This window comes from Pseudorca crassidens, chromosome 4 (assembly GCF_039906515.1).
Source record: "Pseudorca crassidens isolate mPseCra1 chromosome 4, mPseCra1.hap1, whole genome shotgun sequence".
Lineage (NCBI taxonomy): Eukaryota > Metazoa > Chordata > Mammalia > Artiodactyla > Delphinidae > Pseudorca > Pseudorca crassidens.
The window spans coordinates 42,547,831-42,562,034 of NC_090299.1; the positions used below are offsets into that span (position 1 = coordinate 42,547,831).

The 14,204-nt window shown below is 37.8% G+C and overlaps 1 protein-coding gene across 3 annotated transcripts in view; it reads left to right on the plus strand.

Moving 5' to 3' along the window:
* Positions 1-14,204, plus strand: part of C1QTNF7 (C1q and TNF related 7) — a 138,727-nt gene that overhangs the window by 33,696 nt on the left and 90,827 nt on the right. Inside the window, exon 1 of one of the 3 annotated variants that reach the window (XM_067735562.1) lies at positions 9,067-9,175. The exons of the other annotated variants lie outside the window; for them this stretch is intronic. The gene's annotated coding sequence lies outside the window, so the exon portion shown is untranslated. Of the gene's footprint in view, positions 1-9,066; positions 9,176-14,204 lie in introns of those variants that run through there. 3 annotated transcript variants of the gene reach the window in all.

The following is a 14,204-nucleotide window of genomic DNA, read 5'->3' on the forward strand; positions in this document are numbered from 1 at the left end:
AACAGACCTGGATTTGATTCCAGGTCTGCTATCTAATAAATGTGCAACACTAGGCATACTACTTATCACCACTGAGTTTTTTCCTCACCTGTAAAATGGAAATAATACTTAAGTTGAACCAAGTAAAATTGCCATATTTGAAGTCAAGAGAAGTCAAACATTGGTGATTTCATATGGTTCAGCCTGTACCTGTTTCACAGGACTGAGTCCAGCTTAGAAGAATAAGTCCATGAATGCCTATGAGTCACAACTCTACTGTTGCACGTGATAGGCACCCGACTCAAAGTAGCTTTAGAAAAAGGGAATATATATCAAATCACCACAATGTACACTTCAAATATCTTTCCATTTTATTTGTCAGTTATATATTGATAAAGCTAGAATGTTTTTAAAAGGGGAGAGAATGCACTAACTCATGTAATTGGGCAATCTAGGAATGGTGCCACCTTCGTGCATGGCAGGATCCAGGGGCTCAGATAATGCACTGTATCCTCACTCTCTCTCTCTCTCTCTGCTGCTGTACCTCTTTCTGTGTCTGTTGACTTTGTCATGTATGGTGGACAGGATGACCAATGATAGTCTTCACCAGAAGCAAAAGGGACTGCTCTCTCCCAAAGGCTGTTTTTCTTGTGTTACATGTTCGACCCTTAACTAATCACTGTTTCCATTGTGTCAGGTGCCAACTACTAGACTTGGTCCAGCCTGGTTGATTTTCTCACCTCCAGGGTGATGGCAGGAGCAAAGGGCACTATACATGAGAGCCTGATTAGAGCCACAAAAGATAGTGAAGCAGTACCCAAAGAATACTGGGGTATTAGACAGGAAGGGAAAAAATTGTCCACTACAGTATGTGCAACACTTATTACAGATCCTGGCACACAGAAGATGTGCTAAAATTAGCTGAACAGTTTCCTACACTATAGTCAAAGGACATAAGACAAAGTGAACAACTTTTCTCAGTTTGCCCAGGATTTTCTTGGTGTTAACAATCTATAAGTCTCACACCCTGGAAAATTCTTCAGTCCCATGCAAACCTTCCTGGTTTATCTAACGTATCCCTGTTTTAAAACTGAAAGTCCCACATTGGGAAATCACCTCATTCCCAGGCAAACCAGGACAGCTGGTCACCCTGATCAAAGAAAGCACTTGTAAGTGTAAATCTTAACTGCAGTTGAGGTCTTGTTGGTCAGTTTATTAGTTTGTTGCATCAATAGAAGGATGACGTGCTATGGTACATCCAAAACCAACAAAATAGTAGGGGAATACTATTTCTATAGATAGTCCAATGGAAAAATGCATAGACCATGTGTTTTATTTAGAGGTACATGATCTGCTCCTTTGCTTTGCATTCCCCCTCTCTTTTCTTTGTTTTTATTTCAGTGTTTTTCTTTCTCCCTTTTCCTCTTTCCTTTCATACTTTCCTTCCTTCCCATCTTCCTTCTCTCATTTTCTTCTTTTTCTTTTCATTTCTTGTTTGGCAACATATTCACCTTTCAAATAACATTTGATTTAGATTTGTTTGTGATCTTCAAAGGAGCTGTTATGTGTTGTCTGACTAAAACACAGCAGCCTCACTAAATACATTTATAGTGGTTAATCCACTCAGTAAGTGGAAACTTCACTGTTGATTAGGACAAGAAATGTATGTGCAATTACTGTGGGCTTGCTGAGCCAGCATGGTCATGATGCTGAGCATGAAGAATGAAAAAATTGGGGGAGAAAAAAGCAAAGCAGAGAAGATGGTGATGATTGCGAAATGAGTAGACTGGAGACTGGAAGAACTTAGATTGAATTCTTTCAAGGGACATTTTGGTTTAACTGTTTACATAGGGGTTGCATCTACTACTAATGGAAATTGCTGACATTTGGGAATTCTTTCTTCTTTTAAATCAATATTATCATTAATTAAGTAATGTAAACCAGGAAATCCTTCTTGGTTACAAACTATGCTTTGAAGCCAGGCCTGCATTTGAATGTTTTCAATCAAAATCTTAAAATAAAATTAGAAAGAAAGCAATGTCTAGTCTTTGAAGGAGAATTATCTTGAGGAAAACAGAGCCTTCTGAATTAAACTTTGGTGAGGGATGAGAATTTTGTTGCCGTTATTAAAGTGCTGAATTTCTAAAGAATTAACTCCACTTTGGAGGCAAATTCAAATGCTCCCTCATGACAGGGGTTCCATCCACAAGTCAGAGTCACATACTTGGGACTTCCACTACCTTTGGGTTTTCCAAATAACAGCATTCACATCAATTTCACAATTTTTGTCAATACATAGTACCACTTGTACCATTTATTTACATAACATTTTCCCACAAATTTACTTTTTTAGACTAAGATGATGTAGCCAATGCAGTTCATTAGGGCTCATGCATAGCAGTGTCCTGAGGAGCCAGGCTGACTCTCAGACTCTAATGATTTTTAAACTTTTGTGGGAAGAAAAGTATTATCACCCACAAGAAAAGCAGTATACTCTGGTGGCATTGAAAATGCTTGGAGCCTCACTACCTGATTCTTATCTTGGTTTTACATTTTGGTAGCCTTGAGATTTTGGATAAGTGACTTTAATTTTCTATCCATATGAGTGTGAGGATTAATTAAGACAACGCCTAGAAATAATCAGTGAACAGTGCCAGCACTTAACAAATGTTAGTAAGGATTTCTTCTTAGTTCATTAGTAGAAAGAATGAAGGCTTGCATAGTCCTGTAGGGCAGATAGTTCATTTATTCTGGGAAAGCCAATTAAATGTGGAATGTAATGCAAAGGTTAAGTTCTGAAATAAGTGGTTTCAAGTCATTTCAATGCATTATGGGAAATATTTTTTTAAAAAATTTAAGTTGAAGCCAGAGGGTATCTCTGCAGATGAGGGCACTTTGGGAGGAAATGTATCTAGCTCCTTAGGGACAAACAGTGTTATAGTGTTTGTTGCTAAACTGGCTTCACCAAGACCAGATTTGTATCACTTGCAGTTATTGAATCAGAGGTAAGAATCTGAAGGGAAAAAAATATATTTTATCAAGATTTTGTGAGTCTCTTTGCACAAGTTAAGCTGATTAAGTGCCCAAGTGAGAAAACACAGCCCAGAGTTAGGGAGAGGCTGATCTCCCCTTCCTCTGCAGAGGAGCCAGCCTCATTTTGCTATCATAAGGATTTTTGATAATTTTTTAAACATTCTATTCTATATATGATTATTTTCGGAATGTAGGAAAGCTACTTTTAGTGTATTATTTTTTTACTCTGGCAGCCATATTGAAGATACATAATTTCTAATAGTCTTTTAAAACGTGTTTGCGTTGTTTAGATGCACAATTGTATTACCTGTCAATAATAATAACTTTGCTTCCTCCAATCCAATTCCTATACCTCTAGTTTTTTGTTTCCTGTGTCATCACATGTAAATTATATTACCATTATTTAGGAATGATTAAAATAGTATTGTATTTTTGATCCACTATGATAAGGATGACTTTGAGAATATAACAATTAAAAGCCCAAGAAATAGCTAAAAATCTGTTGCAGTAAATGATGTAATGTGACAATGCCCTGGGCAAAGACAATGGGTAAAAAAAAACAGATGGAAAAAAGTATCAATGAGCAATAATTTTTTTTCATTTTTTTATTGAAGTATAGTTGATTTACAATGTTGTGTTAATTCCTGCTGTACAGCAAAGTGATTCAGTTATATATATATATATATATATTCTTTTTTAATATTCTTTTCCATTATGGTTTATCATAGGATATTGAATATAGTTCTCTGTGTTATACAACAGGACCTTGTTGTTTATCCATTCTATATATAAAAGTTTACATCTGCTAACCCCAACCTTCCATTCCATCCATCCCCCAACCCCCTCCCCCTTGACAACACCAGTCTGTTCTCTATGTCCATGACCCTGTTTCTGTTTCATAGGTAGGTTCATTTGTATCATATTTTAGATTCCACATATAAGTGATATCATATGGTATTTGTCTTTCTCTTTCTGACTTACTTCACTTAGTATGGTAATCTCTAGTTGGCATCTATGTGGCTGCAAATGGCATTATTTCATTCTTTTTTATAGCTGATTAGTATTCCATTGTATATATGTACCACATCTTCTTTATCCATTCATCTGTCGATGGACATTTACATTGTTTCCATGTCTTGGCTATTGTGAATAGTGCTTCTATGAACATAGAGGTGCATGTATCTTTTTGAATTATAGTTTTGTCTGGATATATGCCCAGGAGTGGTATTGCTGGATCATATGGTAATTCTATTTTTAGTTTTCTGAGGAATCTCCATACTGTTTTCCACAGTGGCTGCACCAACTTACATTCCCACCAACAGTGTAGGAGAGTTCCCTTTTCTCCACACCCTCTCCAGCATTTGTTATTTGTAGACATTTTAGTGATGGTCATTCTGACCTGTATGAGGTGGTACCCCAATGAGCAACATGTTAATTGAGTAAATAAATGTAAGAAACAAAACTTAACTACAAGGCTTTAAATATGAGATAACACCAGGAAATTATCCATCATACCAATCAGGATTCAGTTAGGTAAAATCACTCTAGGTAGGGATTCAAGATGAGAATCAAAGCCTTAAACAATCATTGAGAGAACTATAGAGAATCCATACGTAGGATCAAATTTCATTGACCTATACAACACACAAAGGAATCCATGCAAAAACTGCTAAAATCTGAATAAGTCCTGTAGTCTAGTTAATACTATTGCACTGATGCCAATTTCCAGTTTTGATCTCCTATTACAGTGATGTAAGATGTCACCCTTGAGGGAGGCTAGTTTTTGTTTTATTTGGTTTTTATGCAATTTTTCAACTTCCTCTGAATTATAATTATAAATTATTATTATATATTAAGTATAATAATATTATATATTATATTAGTATATTATATACACTAGTTGATTCATGTATAATTATTTCTAAATAAAAAGCTTTTTTTAAAAGGGGGCTGTAGAACCAACAATTGAAGAAAGAACATACTGTTTTGCTGGAAACCTAGAAGTGCAGGATTGCTAGGAAGCCACACTAATGTGTGATTACAGGATCTCACATAGAAGCTCCTGTAAACCTTGCATCAGTTGACTGTCCTCACGCTGCCTGCAACTGCCACCAAAGAATGTCCTCTTAGTCCATTCTGCCTTTCACATCCCTGTGAGTGCCCTCCTTGGCTGGCTCTGATCAGGGACCCTGATTGCAAGGGATTCTGGGAAATGTCGTTCCAGGCTCCAACTCCCTGGTCTGTAAGAGAGGGAGTAGAAAGGTCCAGGGATGGGTGATGCCAAGCTGAAAACATATACCCCAGCTCACTGATATTTAACAGATACTATAAATTTATAATCTAGTCTTTGAAAAGGGAATTAGAAGAAGGAAATTAAACAAAATTTTCAGTTTATAAATAAAAGAAATTCTTAAATAATTCAGTTTCCCAGCATAATTCCTTGGTATCTCTTCCAAGCTATCTTTGTACAAAATAATTTATAATAAGCAAGTTTTCATAGAATTTTTCCAGTTTTTAAAACAATTCCACATGAACTCTCTCACTGACCCACCAAACAATGCTGAGAAATAGATAATAATGAAAACACAAAATATTTATCTAACTCTTTTATTTATAGTATCACATTTCCTTGCCAGCCACCAACAAAAGTGTGCTCCTTGTAGTTCTCTGAAGAAAAAACACCATCTTTTCATGTCTTCGTGCATGTGGTTTCTTTAGCTGAGAATGTCTATCCCTGGTAACAAATTCCTCCTGGCAGGCCCTATACCTCTTCATACCCTGTCCCACCAAGGTCTTACTTCCTTTCTTTCCTGAAAGAGACTGAGTCTGATGGGATATGAACAGGCCTCCCCATCGTGCAAAGAGCCAGGCTGTGCTGCCCTTGCAGGAGTCCAGAGGTGGACAAGCAGGCCAGCAGGTGTGACACAAGATCTGTTCCTCATCTACACCTCCTTAGTCTAAGAATTCCATCCTTGATCAGTCAAATCTAGAACCCCCATGCAAAATAACAAGGAGAAGAATAAAATTGGTGGTATGCAGAAGAATTAATAAAGGTTCCAATTAGATGGAGCTCTCTCTCAGGCATATATGTGCCAGTCACATGACTGTAAAGGAATCTGTTAGCCTCTTTCTACTATTTATTTTCCTTGGTTCACCTTTTCCTACCCCTCCCTTCCTTCCCTGTAGGTCCTCCTGTTAGTGGTCTAATTGCTGCAGATACTTGGGAAAAACATCCCTGCCCTCAGGGAGTTTAAAAACCAGTAGAAAGACAAACATTATGCAAATTATCTTAGAAGTATTATAGCTATTTTAACAACTACTACAACTGTGAAGAAACATTCATGAAGTTTTACAAAAGGAAAAAAATTACGAAGGGGAAGTATAGGATAATATGTAAGAGAGAGCAAGGGAGAGCTAAGGTTGGTGAGGAGCAGGTCAAAGAAAGCTTCCCTGAGGAAGGAACACAAGTTGAGCTTGAAATGATGAGAAAAATGTATCAACATAAAGGAGGCTGAGAAGAAAGCAGGGAGAAAACATTCTGGGCAGGCTCTCCACAGCTGTCAGACTAAACTCAGTGGGGACCCCAAGGGAAAAAACAGAGCTCCCTCTACCCCCTTTGCCTTCTCAAAGTGCTGTGGGTAACAATGTCCTGCCTCAAGGCGACTGAGCTGGGAATTAGCATGAAAGAGAAATAGAGGTTCCTGGCTCAGAATCAAGGAGAGAAAAAGAGGTGGAGGCAGAATGTGTCATGGAAAGAGCAGAGCTTTGGTTACCACAGTTTACATTTGGACACGGCCCCTTATTGGCTTTGTGACCTTGGAAAGGGAAATATCGACTATCATAGTTGTTGTGAGGATTGACTGAGAACAGAAACAAGCAGGACCTTATGCCCGGTAAGGGCTCAATAAATGTTAGTTCTCTTCTCTCACTTTCTCCAGGTTCACTATGGACTGAATTTGTGTCCCCCCCAAAATTCATATGTTGAGACCCTGACCCCCAATGTGAATGAATCTAGAGATAGGATCTTTAGGAAGTAATTAAGGTTAAATGAGGTCATAAGGGTGGGGCCCTGATCCAAAAGGACTGTGGCCTTATAAAAAGAGGAAGAGAGAAAGAGATCTCTCCTTCTCTCCATTGTGAGCAGACACAGCAAGAGGCAGTCTACAAACCAGGGAAAGGGCTCTCCTCAGAACCTGACCATACTGGTTCCTTGATCTCAGGTTTCCAGCCTCCAGAACTGTGAGAAGATAAATTTCTGTTTTTGAAGCCACCAGGCTATGATATTTTGTTATGGCATCCCAAGCCGACTAAAACGAGGCTCACTTAGAAAATTGCTCTTATAGATGATCAAGTGCAAATCTTAATTGCAATGACATTTAAAGAATAGATTTATGAAAGGGCAAAGGAAGAGGTGGAATAACTAAACATGATCTGGTTTGGGGCTTGAGCAATTTAAAACATGAGGCTGACCTTGATTCATTTGGTGTTTGGTTGTGACGACTTCCAAAACAAAGATCCAGTCTGTGTCAAGACTTCAGATCCTTTTCCATGTGATTGAGCAAAATGTTTTCTCCTTGCTTTTATTCTTACTGTTGCATGAGAAATGGAAGGACACTTAAACTCTAAGAAAACCAGTAGTGGCCAGCATGGGGAGACAAGTGTCAAGAGCTGGGATGACAGGGAAGAAAGGTGAAATATACTCCTTAAAAGGAGAAGAACAAAAGGCCAAGGACCCAGGATCTCAGACATTAAGGGCTGTGAGCCAGTGCCACAGATGAAATGGGAAGTGCTGGTTGCACCACCCCATCAACAATGTGTTCTATGTGAAGTGCTGTGCTGAGTGCTGGCAAACACTGCTTTCCAATTTCAAAGCCTGCACAGGCTGATAAACACCATCTCAATGAAGACCTCATTTGAATTTCACCACAGCAAAAGTAGGTGAGCACAGCAGGACAGGGATCATGTCTCCAGAGATGACCCTGTGGTTTGGAATATTTAAATGGGGCTCCCCTTCCTGGTAAGTGTTAGAGGCAGAGTGGCCAAGCCTTGATTTTCTGATTCCAGACCCAGTGTCCTTTCCATAGCAAATGTCAAGCCTTGCTCTACCTAGTCATCTGATCTTGACCTGGTTTTCCAAGGTCAAAATTTTCTCCATGCCCCATACCATTTTCCAACCAATATTTTCCTTTTCCACCAAGGTCACTTGATGGTTTCTTCTAGAACAGAATATAATATTGGTGGAACATGAGAATGGAAAGGAGAAGAGAAGTGTGTAATTTGGGCCAGGTTGATAAAAGTCCATCATATAGTGTAATTGCTTTCATCTTTGATGATGCTTATTCATAGAGATCATCATATTGTATGACCAAGCAAGGAGAGCTATTATTAGGATTCCCATTTTGCAGCTGGGTAAACTGAGACACAGAAGAATTAAGGACAGAAGTATCCAGTGACATGTGTCCTAAAGATCAAGAGCCAGACCTCAAAATTTTGTACCTGTCTCCACCTACCTGTAGGGGACAGAGTTCTGGTTTGACTGCCAGGAGGGCTTTTGTTTCCAATCCTTCCCATCACAGCCTGTGTGATCCTGGTCAAGGCCTGTCACCACTCATCTTGATCTTCCTCTGTAAACTGAAGGGGCTGGATGGCCTGGTCTCTAAGAATATTCTCTAAAGTGGCTCATGAGAAAACAATCACAACCTGCCCTGAAGACCCATCAAAGGTGCCCCTGATTTCCCCCAGCAAGAAATATAAGATGCTGTCCAACTTGAATTTTACACTTTTAGAGCAAATATTGTCTAGACTCTTTGTGCTGTTTCTCAAGTGTGATTCGGGGAGTGAGTCAACTGATAGAGGAGGAGATTTATTTTTGCTTGTGAGGTTCACAAACTCTTCTTTCAGGCTCTATCGAAACATTGGGAGGTCTGTGTAGGCCATGACATCTCCACACAGCGTGGGCCTGGCTGGTTCCTCTCCACCTGCCTCTGCTAGAAGCCTGGGAGGATGCTTTGGAAATGAATCAGGAAATTACTTATCACTCTGAAGCCCCAAAGAGCTATGAGTCCTCCTCACTGCCAAAGGGAGGGGGATTTCAAGTGAAAACTCCACATCTGTGTGCAGTAGAGTTCAAAGACTCAAACTGTTGGAAGGTCTTGCAAGCGATGTAAGTAAAGATCCCTCTCTCCTGATTGAAATGAACCTCTTCATTCTTTTTTTCCTCCCAGAGATGAGTCATTTGGCTCACGCTGGTGTTACTCTTTCTCTGTTCTTCGCTGAGGTTTGGGGGTGTTTACTGACCTGGAGTTTCTCAATGAAACATCTCCTCTGGAGATGTGGAACAGAAGAGAGAAAGCAAAAGTCAGAATCGGCTTTGCCTGGGTTAGTTTTGAAAACAGCCCTTGACTTGGCAGATATGCTCTCTCATGGCAATAGATCTATAAACAAGAGGAGTAAGAGGCTGATGTGCACACTTGTGGGAGCAAACAGAAGGAGCTCCATCGCCTCCCCTGAAAAACAGAATGATCATTGAGTCAGTGGCTACATAATTCAAGCTGAAGGTTTTTCCTTTGTTTTGTAGGCTTTAAATAGAGGAAAAAGAAAACATTAAAGCTCTTACTGTCTTGTGGAGATTTCCTTGTAGCAGTATAAACTGTGCACTCAATTTACTTTTGGTTAAGGGTGCTGATTTATTTACTGTTTATTTTATTAAATAAATGTGCCCATAACTGCATATAGCTTTGGAAACGACAATGCATTCATTGCAATATATGTGTGTAAATATCTAGACTGCATTGGTAAAACTACGAGTTTGAATTAATAGTAATTCTATGAAAGGATTGCATAGTTTCATAAATAATGCATTGTTCTAGAACGTGTCTTTTATGACTATTTTTTTAACATCTTTATTGGAGTATAATTGCTTTACAATGGTGTGTTAGTTCTTGTTTATAACAAAGTGAATCAGCTATATAAATACATATATTCCCATATCTCCTCCCTCTTGGGCCTCCCTCCCTTTCCCACCCCTCTAGGTGATCACAAAGCACAGAGCTGATCTCCCTGTGCTATGTGGCTGCTTCCCACTAGCTATCTATTTTACATTTGGTGGTGTGTATATGTCAATGCCACTCTCTCACTTCATCCCAGCTCACCCTTCCTCCTCTCTGTGTCCTCAAGGCCATTCTCTACATCTGCGTCTTTATTCCTGTGCTGCTCCTAGGTTCTTCAGAACCTTTTTTTTTAGATTCTATATATATGTGTTAGTATACGGTATTTGTTTTTCTCTTTCTGAGTTACTTCATTCTGTATGACAGACCCTAGGTCCATCCACCTCACCACAAATAACTCAATTTTGTTTCTTTTTATGGCTGAGTAATAGTCCATTGTGTATATGTGCCACATCTTCTTTATCCATTCATCTGTCAATGGACACTTAGGTTGCTTCCAAGTCCTGGCTATTGTAAATAGAGCTGCAATGAATATTTTGGTACATGACTCTTTTTCAATTATGTTTTCTCAGGGTATATGCCCAGTAGTAGGATTTCTGGGTCGTATGGTAGTTCTATTTTTAGTTTTTTAAGGAACCTCCATACTGTTCTACAAAGTGGCTGTATCAATTTACATTCCCACCAACAGTGCAAGAGGGTTCCCTTTTCTCCACACCTCTCTAGCATTTATTGTTTGTAGATTTTTTGATGATGGGCATTCTGACTGGTGTGAGGTGATAACTCATTATAGTTTTGATTTCCATTTCTCTAATGATTAGTGATGTTGAGCATTCTTTCATGTGTTTGTTGGCAATCTGTATATCTTTGGATAAATGTTCATTTAGGTCTTCTGCCTATTTTTGGATTGGGTTGTTTGTTTTTCTGATACTGAGTTGCATGAGCTGCTTGTAAATTTTTGAGATTAATCCTTTGTCAGTTGCTTCATTTGCAAATATTTTCTCCCATTGTGAGGGTTGTCTTTTCGTCTTGTTTATGTTTCCCTTTGCTGTGCAAAAGATTTTAAGTTTCATTCGGTCCCATTTCTTTATTTTTGTTCTTGTTTCCATTTCTCTAGGAGGTGGGTCAAAAAGGATTTTGCTGTGATTTATGTCATAGTGTGTTCTGTCTGTCTTTTCCTCCAAGAGTTTTATAGTGTCTGGCCTTACATTTATGTCTTTAATCCATTTGGGGTTTATTATTGTGTATGGTGTTAGAGAGTGTTCTAATTTCATTCTTTACATGTAGCTGTCCAGTTTTCCCAACACCACTTATTGAAGAGGCTGTCTTTTCTCCATTGTATATTCTTGCCTCCTTTATCAAAAATAAGGTGACCATATGTGCGTGGGCTTATCTCTGGGCTTTCTATCCTGTTCCCTTGATCTATATTTCTGCTTTTATGCCAGTACCATACTTTCTTGATTACTGTAGCTTTGTAGTATAGTCTGAAGTCAGGGAGCCTGATTCCTCCAGCTCTGTTTTTCTTTCTCAAGATTGCTTTGGCTATATGGGGTCTTTTGTGTTTCTATACAAATTGTGAAATTTTTTGTTCTAGTTCTGTGAAAAATGACTTTGGTAGTTTGATAGGGATTGCACTGATTCTGTAGATTGCTTTGGGTAGTATAGTCATTTTCACAATATTGATTCTTCTAATCCAAGAACATGGTATATTCCTCCATCTGTTTGTATCATCTTTAATTTCTTTCATCAGTGTCTTATAGTTTTCTGCATACGGTTCTTTTCTCTCCTTATGTAGGCTTATTCCTAGGCATTATTTTCATTTTGTTGCAGTGGTAAATGGGGATGTTTCCTTAATTTCTCTTTTAGATTTTTCATCATTAGTGTATAGGAATGCCAGAGATTTCTGTGCATTAATTTTTTATCCTGCTACTATACCAAATTCATTGATTGGCTCTACTAGTTTTCTGGTAGCCTCTTTAGGATTCTCTATATATACTATCATGTCATCTGCCAACAATGACAGTTTTAGTACTTCTTTTCCAATTTGGATTCTTTTATTTCTTTTTCTTCTCTGATTGCTGTGGCTAAAACTTCCAAAACTATGTAAAATAATGGTGGTGAGAGTGGACAACCTTGTCTTATTCCTGATCTTACAGGAAATGTTTTCAGTTTTCACCATTGAGAATGATGTTTGCTGTGGGTTTGACATATATGGCCTTTATTATGTTGACGTAAGTTCCTTCTATGCCTACTTTCTGGAGGATTTTTATTGTAAATTGGTGTTGAATTTTGTCAAAAGCTTTTTCTGCATCTATTGAGATTATCATATGGTTTTTCTCCTTCAATTTGTTAATATGGTTTATCACATTGATTTGCGTGTGTTGAAGAATCCTTGCAATTCCTGGGATAAAACCCACTTGATCATGCTGTATGATCCTTTTAATGTGCTGCTGGACTCTGTTTGCCAGTATTTTGTTGAGGATTTTTGCATCTATATTCATCAGTGATATTGGCCTGTAGTTTTCTTTTTTTGTGACATCTTTGTCTGGTTTTGGTATCAGGGTCATGGTGGCCTGATAGAATGAGTTCGGGAGTGCTCCTCCCTCTGCTATATTCTGGAAGAGTTTGAGAAAGATAGGTGTTAGCTCTTCTCTAAATGTTTGATAAAATTCGCCTGTGAAGGCATCTCGTCCTGGGCTTTTTTTGTTGGAAGATTTTTAATCACAGTTTCAATTTCAGTGCTTGTGATTTGTCTGTTTATATTTTCTATTTCTTCCTGGTTCAGTCACAGAAGGTTCTGCTTTTCTAAGAAATTATCCATTTCTTCCAGGTGGTCTATTTTATTGGAATATAGTTTCTGGTAGTAATCTCTCATGATCCTTTGTAGTTCTGCAGGTTCAGTTGTTACTTCTCCTTTATCATTTCTAATTCTGTTGATTTGAGTCTTCTCCCTTTTTTTCTTGATGAGTCTGACTAAAGGTTTATCAGTTTTGCTTATCTTCTCAAAGAACCAGCTTTTAGTTTTATTGATCTTTGTTATTGTTGCCTTCATTTCTTTTTCATTTATATCTGATCTTTTGTTTATGATTTCTTTCCTCTGCTAACTCTGGGGTTTTTTTTGTTCTTCTTTCTCTAATTGTTTTAGGTGTAAGTTTAGGTTTTTTATTTGAGATGCTACTTGTTTCTTGAGGTAGGATTGTATTGCTATAAAGTTCCTGCTTAGAACTGCTTTTGCTGCATCCCATAGGTTTTGGGTCATCGTGTTTTGATTGTCATTTGTTTCTAGGTATTTTTTGTTTCCCTCTTTGATTTCTTCAGTGATCTCTTGGTTATTAAATACTGTATTGTTTAGACTTCATGTGTTTGTATTTTTTACAGATTTTTTTCCTGTAATTTTTATCTAGTCTTATAACATTGTGGCCAGAACAAATACTTGATACAATTTCAATTTTCTTAAATTTCCCAAGGCTTGATTTGTGACCCAAGATAAGATCTATCCTGGAGAATGTTCCATGAGCACTTGAACAGAAAGTATATTCTGTTGTTTCTGGATGGAATGTCCTATAAACATCAATTAAGTTCATATTAATGTATCATTTAAAGCTTGTGTTTCCTTATTTATTTTCATTTTGGATGATCTATCCATTGGTGAAAGTGGGGTGTTAAAGTCCCCTACTATGATTGTGTTACTGTCAATTTCCACATTTATGGCTGTTAACATTTGCCTTGTGTATTGAGGTGCTCCCATGTTGGGTGCATACATATTTACAATTGTTATATCTTCTTCTTGGATTGATCCCTTGATCATTATGTAGTGTCCTTCTTTGTCTCTTATAATAGTCTTTATTTTAAAGTCTATTTTTTCTGATATGAGAATTGCTACTTGAGCTTTCTTTTGTTTTCCATTTGCATGGGATATCTTTTTCCATCCCCCCACTTTCAGTCTGGATGTGTCCCTAGGTCTGAAGTGGGTCTCTTGTAGACAGCATATATACAGGTATTGTTTCTGTATCCATTCAGCCAATCTATGTCTTTTGGTTGGAGCATTTAATCCATTTACATTTAAGGTAATTATTGATATGTATGTTCTTATTACTATTTTCTTAATTATTTTGGTTTTCTTATTGCAGGTCTTTTCCTTCTGTTGTGTTTCCTGCCTAGAGAAGTTCCTTTAGCATTTGTTGTAAAGCTGGTTTGGTGGTGCTGAATTCTCTTGGTTTTCATTTGTCTGTAAATGTTTTAATTTCT